Here is a 12,067-nt window from a genome sequence, read left to right as displayed (position 1 = left end):
TACCTTTAAGTAACGGCTAAATTACGTTCTCTAAACAGCAAGTAAATGATAAAAGTAAAGTTGGAACTCCAGTGTTTAAAAAATACATACAGGGGCTGGCCCGGTGGCTTAGCGGTTAAGTGCACGCGCTCCGCTACTGGCGGCCTGGGGTTCCGATCCAGGGCGCGCACCGATGCACCGCTTCTCCGGCCATGTTGAGGCTGCGTCCCACATACAGCAACTAGAAGGATGTGCAACTATGACATACAACTATCTACTGGGGCTTTGGGGGGAAAACAAAAAGAGGAGGGTTGGCAATAGATGTTAGCTCAGAGCCGGTCTTCCTCAGCAAAAAGAGGAGGATTAGCATGGATGTTAGCTCAGGGCTGATCTTCCTCACAAAAGATAAATAAATAAATAGATAAATAAAAAATACATAGAACAAGACAGAAAATTTTCAAAGGCAACATATGAAAACGTGAGATTCAGGTAAAGCAGTGCTGAGAGGGAAATTTACAGCACTAAATCCTGACGTTATGAAAGAATAAAGGTCCTAAAATATATAAAATAACCTTGAAAGAGAAGAATAATGTTAGAGGAATCAATCTATCAGATACCAAGGCTTACTGTATGGCTACAGGCATCAGGACAGTGTGGTACTGGTCAAAGAACAGACACACAGATCAACAAAGCTGAGTGGAGAACCCAGAGAAAGACCCAAACAAGTATGTCCAACTGATTTTTTCAAAAGGTGCAAAAACAAGCCACTGAAAGAACAAAGCCTTTTCAAAAATGATGCTGGAGCAATTGGACATCCATGAGGGAGAGAAGGCCCTCAACCTAAACCTCACAGCTAATACAAGGCTTAACTCAAAACAGATCACAGACTTAAATGTAAAATGTAGAACTACAAGCTGTAAAAATTTCAGAAAAAAATAAGAGAAAATATTTAAGATATAGGGCTAATGAAAAAGTTCTGGGAATTGACACTAAAACTACAATCCATAAACGGAAAGATTTATCCAACAATTCTCATGAAAATGCTGTGTTGCAAAACATGTTTTGATCCCTTTACTGCATGCATATCTGTGTATAAACATACATACATGCATGCACACACACATTCACACATATATATTAAAAATATTTTAAAACTGTTGCTGTTTGTACTAGAAAAGTGGTGATGCCATGATATATCAGGTAAGTAGATGATATTTTAATTGCTTTGTACTCAACGTGATGATTTTTATTGAAAGTACTCCACTTTATTCACTTTTATTTATTAACATTATGTAAATTTTTTAAATGTTCAGGGTCCTTTTATTTACCATCTTAAGGATAAACCTATTTGCATTGTCTGTTGCCTTCCTTAGGGCTTCTGCATGTCTTTGTTTCTTAGACTGTGATGACAGAATTAAGCAGAGATGATGGAACTGTGTATGTCACAGCCATCAGCATATCTTCATGGAATGAATCACTGTCCTTGGGCCTCAGATAAACGAAGCAAGCAAATCCATAGTGGATGCACACTACAGCGAGGTGAGAGGAGCAAGTCGAGAAGGCTTTATACTTTCCATTTGCAGAAGGCATCTTCAAAACTATGGACCCAATGAAGACATAGGAAATCATAATTAAAATAAAGCTGCCCACGATCACGAAGGCAGAGAGTACAAAAATAGCTATTTCATGTTACAAAGTGTAATCACAAACAAGGGAGACCTCAAGCGAGATGTCGCAGAAGAAGTGCCGGATGGTGTTGGAGTCACAGAAAGACAAGTTGAACACTGTGATGGTGATGCACAGAGAAACGAGGAATCCAACCATCCAAGGGGCGAAAATCAGCTGAAAACACAACTTATGGGTCATTTGTATAGCATAATGCAGTGAGTTGTGAATGTTAGTGTAACAGTCATAGGAGATGGCAGTCATGGTGAAGCAGTTGTTGCCTCCTAAGCCAAAGAAGAAAAATATCTGTTCCACGCTCAGGAAGAGAAATGGTCTTGCTGTCTGATAGCAAGTCCACTAACATGTGGGGATGATTACCCTAGTGGTACATGATTCTGAAAAGGACAGGCCACAGAGGAAAAAGTACATGGGGGTGTGAAGATTGTGACTGAGCTTGATGGCCACCATTATGGACTCATTTGCGGCTAGGATGGTCACTTGGGAGAAGAAAATCACCACAAAGAGGAGACTCTGTAGGTCTGGGAAACTGGAAAAACCCTACAGAAGGAATGTGCTCACTGTGTTATGACTGCCCGTCTTCTTGGTGTGCACAGCAAGTTTCTTTCAAAGGTGCAGAGATTCTTGAGGTTAAGACTCTGAGATGATCGTAAAAATATGCACATGCACTGATGTCACCTAGACTTTAATCTAGGTCACCTGGGTAGTTTAAGGCAACTCTTCGTGGGACAGCCTGAGAAAGTGATACTAAATGCACCTGACTGAAGTCAAGTTCAGGAGTCAGAGTGAAGAGAATGATTCTAGTATGAGAATCTGCATAAGTAACATAGAGTGGACCCAAATATCTTCTTTGATTCTACCCACAAAAGCACTCTTTATCTCTCTCTTTTCCAAGCAGGATCTGCATGTAATGTGGAAAGCAGGAATAAAATTGCTTTGTTTGACCCACTGGATTTTGTGATGCCACACTTTTCAAATGCTTTTGGGATGTAATTGTACCTTGGTATTCAGGAGTGCTTAATAAACTATTGTGTGAATGAATAAAGGAATTCTATCCTTTAAATCGTTTAAAATGAACATAACATTTTAGAATTTTTAGGGAGATCAGTGAAATTTTTCAAATGAACTTTGACTTTTCTTTCAATGAAATTCTATTTTCATCATTGCACCACATGAAGCAGCTCCAAAAGTGAGAATGACTAGAACACGCGAATGAATTTAACGTTTTGTAACTTCTGCTGAATTCCTATCCATGGTAATAATTGGAGTTTGAGATCCGTGATATCATTAGTTCTTAATACGTATCAATCACTTTCAAGTTCTTAAGAACTCCTCATTGAGGCTCTTTTCCAGAAGGCTAGTATAATATAATGGACTAGATTGGAGTCAAAATGATTTTGGAGGTACTGTCTTATTCTAGAATGGCACATTCTAGTCATTATGTTGTAATGAACTTTGGGTTTTTAGCAGAACTTCCAAGACATTTTCTAGGAGATATACCTGTTATGTGGTTTGCTTTGCGATACAAAACTGAATAGAATCAACCCATACTTCTCAAGTCACTTTGGCAAATTATATTTCTATTTTGACTGTTCATTAAACATCCCATCTTGTAAGAGGTAAGTGCAGTAAAGCGATATGAAGACACTCCATAGAATTTTGATTTTAACTTCTGTCGTTGTTAAATGTAACACTTTTCTTATGTCTGTGCCACACACAGCTGCCTACTGACTGGAAGGTTGTCAAAGATCTTCACTGGAGAAATACCTTTTCTAGTCTTACGTCCATTTTTCACTTGGGTATTAGATTTTTTTGCTACTGAGTTGTAGGAGTTCCTTATATATTTTGGAAATTAACCACTTACAAGATTTAAGGTTTGCAAATATTTTCTGCTCTTCTGTAGGTTGGCTTTTCACTCTGTTGATTGCTTCCTTTTCTTTGCAGAGCATTTTTAGTCTGATGTAGTCCCAGTTATCTATTTTTTGACTGTACTTTTGATGTCATCCAAGAAATCATTGCCAAAACAAAAGTCATGAAGCTTCTCCTTCTGTTTTATTCTAGGAGTTTTACAGTTTCAGATCTTATATTTAAGTATTTAATATATTTTGAGTTGATTTTTGTGTATGGTATAAGAGTCCAACTTCATTGTTTTGCATGTGGATATCTGTTTTCCAACATTATTTATTGAAAGGAATATTTCTTTCCCATTTTGTAGTAATGGCATTCTTATTAAAGATCATTTGACAGTGTATGTATGAATTTATTTCTGGACTTTCTGTTCCATTCCATTGGTCTCTACGTCTATTTTTATACTGGTATAATACTGTTTTAATTACTGTAGCTTTCTAATACATTTGAAATCAGGAAGTGTGATGCTTCCAGCTTTTTACTTATTTCTCAAGATTCCCTTGGCTATTCAGGATCTTTTGTGTTTCCAAACAAATTTTAGAATGGATTTTTCTATTTATGAAAAAAATGCCATAAGGATTTTGATAGCGATTGCATTGAATAGGGATATGGCTTTGAGTAGTAGGACATGTTAACAATATCATTCCAATCCATGAACATTGGGTGTCTTTCTATTCATTTGTGTCTTCTTTAATTTCTTTCTTCAATGTTTTGGAGCTTTCAGAGTACAAATCTTTCACCTTCTTGGTTATGTTTATTCCTAAATATATTCTTCTCTTTCATTCTACTGTAAATGGGGTTGTTTTCTTAATTTCCTTTTCAGGTAGTTCATTGTTAATGATTAGAAGAGAAACTGATATTTGTGCACTAATTTTGTATCTTGTGACTTTACTGAAGTTTTTCATTAATTCTAACAGTTTTTTTTAATTTTCATCGTTTTCTATATAAGATCATGTCATCTGCAAGTAGAGATAATTTTGCTTCTTCCTTTCCTAATTGGATGACTTATTTTTCTTGCTCTGGCTAGGACTTCTATGTTTAATAGAAGTGGCAAGAGTGGGCATTCTTGCTTTGTCCTAATCTTATAAGAAAATCTTTCAGTTTTTCACTATTGAGTATGATGTCAGCTGTGGGCTTATCATATATGGCCTTTATTATGTTGAGGTAAATTCTTTCTGGACTTTGAGTTTTTATCATGAAAAGATGTTGAATTTTGTCAAATACTGTAACTGCATATATAGAGATGATCATGCAATTTTTATCCTTCATTTTGTTATTGTGGTGTATCACATCAATTGATTTGCATCAGTTGAACCATCCTTGCATCCCAGGAATACCCACTTGATCATGTTGTATGATTCCTTTTTTTAAAAAAATGTGCTGTTGAGTTAGATTTGCCAGTATTTTGTGGAGGATTATTGCATCTATGTACACTGTTCATCAGGGACATTGGCCTGTACTTTTCTTTAGTGAGGTGTATTTGTCTTGATTTCTATCAGGATACTGCTGGCCTCATAAAATGAATTTGGAAGGAATTCCTTTTCTTCAGTTTTTTGGGAGAGTTTGAGAAAGATTGGATTTAATTTTTCCTTAAATGTTTGGTAGAATTCATGAGTGAAGCCATTTGGTCCTGAGCTTTTCTTTGTAGTGAGAATTTGATTACTGCTTCAATCTCCTTACTTATTATTAGTCTACACAGATTTTCTATTTCTTTATGATTCAGACTTCATACTTTTATGTTTCTAGGAATCGATCCATTTCTTTCAGATTTTCTACTTTGTTGGCTTATAATTGTGCATACTAGTCTCATGGTTCTTTTTATTTCTGTGAAATCAGTAGTAATGTCTCTTCTTTAACTTCTAATTTTATTTATTTGAATCTTCTTTCATTTTTTCTTGGTTAGTCTAGCTAACTGTTTGTCACTTTTAACTATTTTTTGAAAAACAGAACTCTTAGTTTCACTGAGTTTTTCTATTTTATTTATTTCTACTGTAATCTTTGTTACTCTATTCCTTCTGCTAGCTTTGGGCTTAGTTAGTTCTTGAGATGTAAGGTTAAGTTGGTTATTTGAGATCTTTCCTTTTCCTTAATGAAGACATTTATCACTATAAACTTTCCTCTTACTACTGCTTTTGCTGCTCCCCCACAAGATATGGTATGTTGTGTTTTTATTTTCATTTATCTCAAGATATATTCTAATTTCATTTTTAATTTCTTTTTGATCCATTTGTTGTTTAGCTGTGTGTTGTTTAATTTCCATATATTTCTGGGTTTTCCAGTTTTTCTTCCCTTCCTTTTTTTAAAATTTTCATTCCATTGTGGTCAGAAAAGATACTTGGTATGATTTAATCTTAAATTTGTTAAACTTCCTTTGTGACCAACATATGTTCTATCCTGCAGAATGATGTGTGTTCACTTGAGAAGAATGTGTGTTCTACTCCTTTGATGGAGTGTTCTATATATATGTGTTAGGTTCATTTGGCCTATAGTATTGTTTAAGTCTATTGTTTACTTATTGGTTTTCTGTCTGGGTGTTCTATCCATTATTGAAAGTGTTGTATTTAAGTCTCCTACTATTATTGTATTGATATTTATTTTTCCCTTCTGTTCTGTCAGTGTTTGGTCTATATACTTAGGTGTTCCGATGTTATGTGCATATATAATTGTTATATCTTCCTAATGGATTGACCCTTTTATCATTATAAAGTGTCCCTATTTGTCTCTTGTGACAATTTTTGACTTAAAGTCTATTTTGTCTGATAAGTATAGCCACCTCTGACCTCTTTTGGCTACTATTTCATGGAATATCTTTTTCCATCCCTTCACTTTCATCGTATGAATGTCCTTAAATCTGGAGTGTTTCTCTTGTAAACAGTATATTGCTCAATCTTGCTTTTTATTCCATTCAGCTACTCTATGTCTTTTCACTGAGGGAGTTTAATTCATTTTTGTTTAAAGTAACTGTTGATATGTAAGGACTTACTGTTACCATTTTGTTAATTGTTTTCTTCCTTATACTTCTTTTGTCCATCTTTTTCTCTTTTGCTTATTTCCTTTGTGATTTGTTGATTTTTTGTGATAATATGCTTTAATTCCATTCTTTTTATTTTTTATGTATTTTCTATAAGTGTTTTTTTATAGTTACCATTAGGTTTATATACAGAGATCTTATAGTTATAGCAGTGCATTTTAAGTTCATACAAACTTAACTTTAATTGCATACAAAAACTCTATACTTTAATTTCTCCCCTCTAAACTTTATGTTATTGATGTCACAATTTCTATCCTTTTTATTATGTAACCATTAACATGGTTTTTTATAGTTATTTTTAATACTTTTGTCTTTTAACTTTTATACTATGGTGAAAATGATTAATATACCACTATTATAGTATTACAGTATTCTTTGTCTACATATTTACCTTTACTAGTGAGCTTTATACTTTATATGCTTTTGGGTTGCTCTTTAGTGTCATTTTGTTTCAACTTGAAGAACTCCTTTCAACATTGCTTGTAAGGTACATCTAGTGCCACTGAATTCCCACAGATTTTGTTTGTCTGGAAAGGCTATATCTCTCCTTCATTTTTAAGGACCGTTTTACCAGGGATGGTATTCTTGGCTGATAATGTTTTTCTTTCAGCACTTTGAATATATCATCCCTCTCCCTCCTGGCATGAGAGGTTTATGCTGAGAAAACTACTGACATTTTCAGGGGTGCTCCATTGTGTGTGATGAATTGCTTTCTCTTGCTTCTTTCAAAATTCTCTGTTAGTCATCACTTTTACAATTTAATTTTAATGTGTTATGGTGTAGATTTTTGGATTGTTTCATATTTGGAAATCTTTTGGGCTTCATGGATTTGGATGTTCAATTTCCTTCCCAGAATTGAGAATCTTGTGACCATTAATATTTAATTGATTTTTCTGCCTCCTTTTCTTTCTCTTTTCCTTCTTTGCCTCTCATATTGCACATATTGGTTCCCTTTCTGGTGTCCCACAATACCCTTAGGCTTTCTTCAGTATTTTTCTTTTTTTTTTCTGCTTCTTGACTAGATAATTTCAAGTGACTTGACTTTGAGTTCACTGATTCTTTTTTCTGCTTGATCAAATCTGCAGTTGAACCCCTCTATTGAATTTTTCAGTTGTTACTGTATTATTCTGCCTCAGAATTTATGTTTGCTTCTATTTTATATTTTCTATCTCCTTATTGATATTCTCATTTTGTTAATTTTTTTCTGATTTTGTTAGATTGTCTATCAGTGTTGTTTTCAAGCTCACTGATCCTCTTTAACATGATTATTTTGAATTTTTTGTCCAGCAATATGTGGATCTCCATTTTTTTAGGGTCAATTACTAGAGATGCATTTTGTTTCTTTGATTGTGTCAGGTTTCCCTGATTCTTCATGTACCTTGTACCTTTGCTGGTGTCTGTGAATTTAGGAAACAGCTCCCTCTTCCAGTCTATATGGACTGGCTGTAACCAGGAAAGACTTTCTCCAGTCAGCCTGCCTGGAGATTCTGGAAGACTCTCAAACTTTTCTTATTGCTGTGTCTTTTCTGGATCCCTCTGCTATCTTACTTCAGTACCAAAGGTCAGGAAATTGCATGCATGCTTCATTTCTCTCCTACCTCAAGGGGGATAAACTTCTATTTCTTTGCCTTGTCCTAATCTAGCAGAACTGTGCCAGGAATATGAAATATTCCACAACTTCTTCTTTGTTTTTGGCTGCCCCTATCAAAATATGCTGGCTCTGTCAGTGTTCCAGGTCTGGAGAGACAGAAACTGGACACTCCAGGAACACACTGTAAGGCTGGGATGTGGAGGCACACTCTACTCCTCTCCCTCCCTCCTAGGGGAGCAGCCTCAGCTTCCGCACCTTCTGCCAATCTTGCAGAGCTATGCCAAGTGCAGCCAGCAGCCTGCCCCTTTTCTTTTGTTCTCACCTGTCCCCATCAAGCTATGCTAGTTCCATCAGTTCTTCGGATGAAGCAAGACATAAACCAAATCCTCAGGCAGCTCACTGAAGGACCAGGAGGTTCAATGCTTGCTCCAGTTTCTCCTTTCCAGAGTGAGAAGCTGTGGGCTGTGGTGATTTTTGTCAGCACTGAGCTGTGACAGCATGTGGGAGGGGCCAACAAAGGGAAAGTGAAATTGTTCTTCTTACCCATTTCCATGTGATTACTTGGTTTTGTGTTTGTCTAGAGTATGGCAACTTCTTAACTGGACTCTGGATATCTCATAAAGGTATTTTCATTTCTACTTGTCCCAAAACAAGGTGTTTCTGTGTGGGACCAAGAGCTGAGACTTCTTTCTCTGCCATCTTGCTAACATCATTTCCCCCATTATTTTCCATTCTTATCAGAAAGAAGGACTAACGTGGGACAGACAACATATACATTCACAAATTTGACGAGGGTTCTGTTAACTCTACTGCTCTTTGTCATAATGTAATCTTACAATGCTAGAAACAGGATATATATCTTAACAACCACATGTGAAGAAAAAAGGAACAAAATGAAACTTGGAAGGTTGGTTCAAACCTGGAAGAGGAAGACTTAAAATAAATGGCTGGAAAAAGATACACCAGGAACATTATAAAAGAAGAAAGAAAGCATAGAGACATGTCTGGTGCCAAGTAGACTTTAAGGCAAAAATTGCTAAAAGTGACACAAAAAGATTTTTTTAATGATGAAAGGTATACTTGATCAAGAAATGGTGAAAGTGTTAAGAATGTAGGTTTCAGAATCAAACTGCTTACATTAAAATCCCTGTCTCATCATTTTATTTGTGATCTCAGACAGATTATTTAACTTCTCTGTGTTTACTTCATTTTGAATACTGCTAAGGCTTTTTGATGTGTATTCAGCATATATATATATATATATATATAGTCACCATGAGGAGGTTTGCTTTTCTGAGTGAATTCAGAATGCCGTGACAGAAGTTACTTATTATAAGAAATTGCCCTGTTTATTTCCTCCATAGCCATTGCAATTGATCATTATCTTATTATACGTTTGTTTATAGTTTACTTTCTATCTTGCCCACTAGAATCTAAGCTCCATGGGAGCAGGAACATAGTATCATTCACCATTTTATCCCCACTGCCTGGAAGACAGTATGAAAGACTGTTAATGTTCAATAAATATCTGATAAATGAATAATGAATAGGGAAAACTACTTTTCCCATCTATCAAATTACTTCATAGTCTGCCTCAAGTATCAGTTCAAGAGTTTTGGATTGCAATAACAGCAGTTGAGTAATACATATATCAGGGCTTTCTCATACTTTTCCCTATGAAATAATCATGAAAGCTTGAAAAGGGATGCATGAGTCCCATTAGCTCAGGGCAGTGATAATGTTGGTCAATGATCTTTGACTCCAGGAGGAATTCCCACTAAACAAACATCTGATACAGAACAGAGGGGACTCTGCACACAGTGATTTTCCAGCTATGCAAACTGAAATGAAAAAATTAGTAGTTTGCATCGTTACCTGCATATAAAATCACTTGAGGAACTTTTATTAATCCAAATGCCCAGGCCATACTCCAAATCAATTAAATCAGAATCTTTGGGATGAGATTCAGATATGAGCATATTTTAGTTCTCCAGGTGATTCTGATGTTCAGCCAAGGTTGAGAACGCTACAGCAGCAATTCTCAAACTTTAGTGCACATCAGAATCATATGGATGGTTTGTTAAAATACCAAGAATATTCCTGTTAAATGGGGATGGAAGCTCGAAGGGCTCCAGACAACTAACAAGTGAATAAGTAGTATTGCTTTGAGGAGGGAAGTCAGCCTATCTTACCCCTGTTTATAGCCTAATACGTCATCCAGTGGGAGAGAGAGCACTTATTGGGGTGTATGTCTCCAAACAGGAACAGTTCTTTTTTGCAGAGTCAATGGAAGGCAGTATAGTCCAGAAGACACCTGAGGTACAATGCCTGGCTATACCTCTTGTCCACTTGCCTCTCTAACTGAAAACAAGGAGGAATACCACTGCCTTTGTACTTTTCTTGTGAGTTTTACAGACATAATCAGTGGGCAGTTAAGCAGAAAATCTCAATTGTAAAGATGAACTTATAATATATATTCCCAAAATACTTTGGGATTTCCAGAATCACACAAAAGTGACAACAAATTCAAATGACAGCACATAAACCTGAAGAAATAGAATTTGTAAAGCTACCATAACAAGGTTGTACATTGAAGTAAATATAATGAATATCTTTAGTTATTCAGGAGAAAGTACTACAGATATAAAACAAGAACAAATGGTTATGAAACATCTATGAAAAAATCTATTAGAGATTGTGGAAAGGAAAAATATAAGAATATATCATGGCATTCTTTCAGAGGCTCAACATAGCCATTTCATTATTTCAATAGCTACAGAGTAATCCATAGTATCAGGCTGTCATAATTTTTTTTAACCTTTCCCTTATTGATGCACACTAGACCCCTTGCAGTATTTCTATTTTAACAATCATGTAAATGAATATTTTTTATACTTATATAGTATATTTTATATTTATATTCTCAGGTTATTATTATCTATAGGATAGACTCCCCAAAGAGGGATCTTAGAGGATAGCATTTAAAACTTTAAGAAATTTTGCCAGTTTTTTTTTCCCACTTGTTAGTCCCAGACGTAAACAAACAATCATTTTAATGTGTGCTTATTCTTCTCTATCTTCAGTGGCTCATTCTTCTCATGGATTTTTCAGTTTGTCTCATGAATCTGAATGAAGCAAAAGCTACCTGAAAAGCTCTTACCCCAAACTTTAACTTGATTTGTTTGTTCACTTCATTCAGTTATATAATTTATTATCATTCTGCCAATACTAGAATACTGGAATGTAAGTTCTATGAAGTCAGGGATTGTTTTTCTGACTTATTGGAAAGAAGGAAAGGGTCACCAAGGCCAAGAAACTTTGAACTCAAGCACCACAAATCCATCAGATTTTAAGGCCTAGGAATAATCCTCTGTGTCTCAGTGCTGCACCCTCTGGTCCTGTCGCTACACCCTATGGTCCTACATCTCAGATCTCTGTGAGCACAACTCCAGCCTCTGTTCCTATGGCTCTTTACCCTGGACTCAAGTCTTCAGTTTCTGGGACAAAGTTTCTCTCATTGACGATATTCTTTCTTTTTTTTGCAAGATAGTACGTATTTAAACTGAGTAGTTTTGTCAGCCTGCTCCTGCATGTAGAATTTTCAGTCTCACAGCTTTCTTCCATTTAGTTCTGTCCAGTCTTTTTCAGTCTAAGTAACACGTTTCTGATGGTATATTATTAAAAAAATTTCTTTGGGTCTCCCATATGTGTTATGGTATTTACAACAGTATACAAGAGGGTCCTCCTCAAATATTTCCTGGATAATCCCATCTCTATTCATGACTTCTTCTGAGATTGTTGAAGAATTCATGAGTCCCACGCCTAAACTCTTCAGCACTAGGGAAGCATTTTCCTAACACACCCTTGGCTTTCTC

At 35.7% G+C, this 12,067-nt stretch overlaps 1 pseudogene; it reads right to left on the bottom strand.

Annotated features, from left to right (window-relative positions):
- Window positions 1-1,365: 1,365 nt before the first annotated feature.
- Window positions 1,366-10,171, bottom strand: LOC131409142 (olfactory receptor 10J4-like; annotated as a pseudogene).
- Between the last annotated feature and the right edge of the window lie 1,896 nt (window positions 10,172-12,067).

Source organism: Diceros bicornis, chromosome 7 (assembly GCF_020826845.1).
Source record: "Diceros bicornis minor isolate mBicDic1 chromosome 7, mDicBic1.mat.cur, whole genome shotgun sequence".
Classification (NCBI taxonomy): Eukaryota; Metazoa; Chordata; class Mammalia; order Perissodactyla; family Rhinocerotidae; genus Diceros; species Diceros bicornis.
Note: the sequence above shows the minus strand (reverse complement) of the source record. Positions and strands in the feature narration are given on the sequence as shown.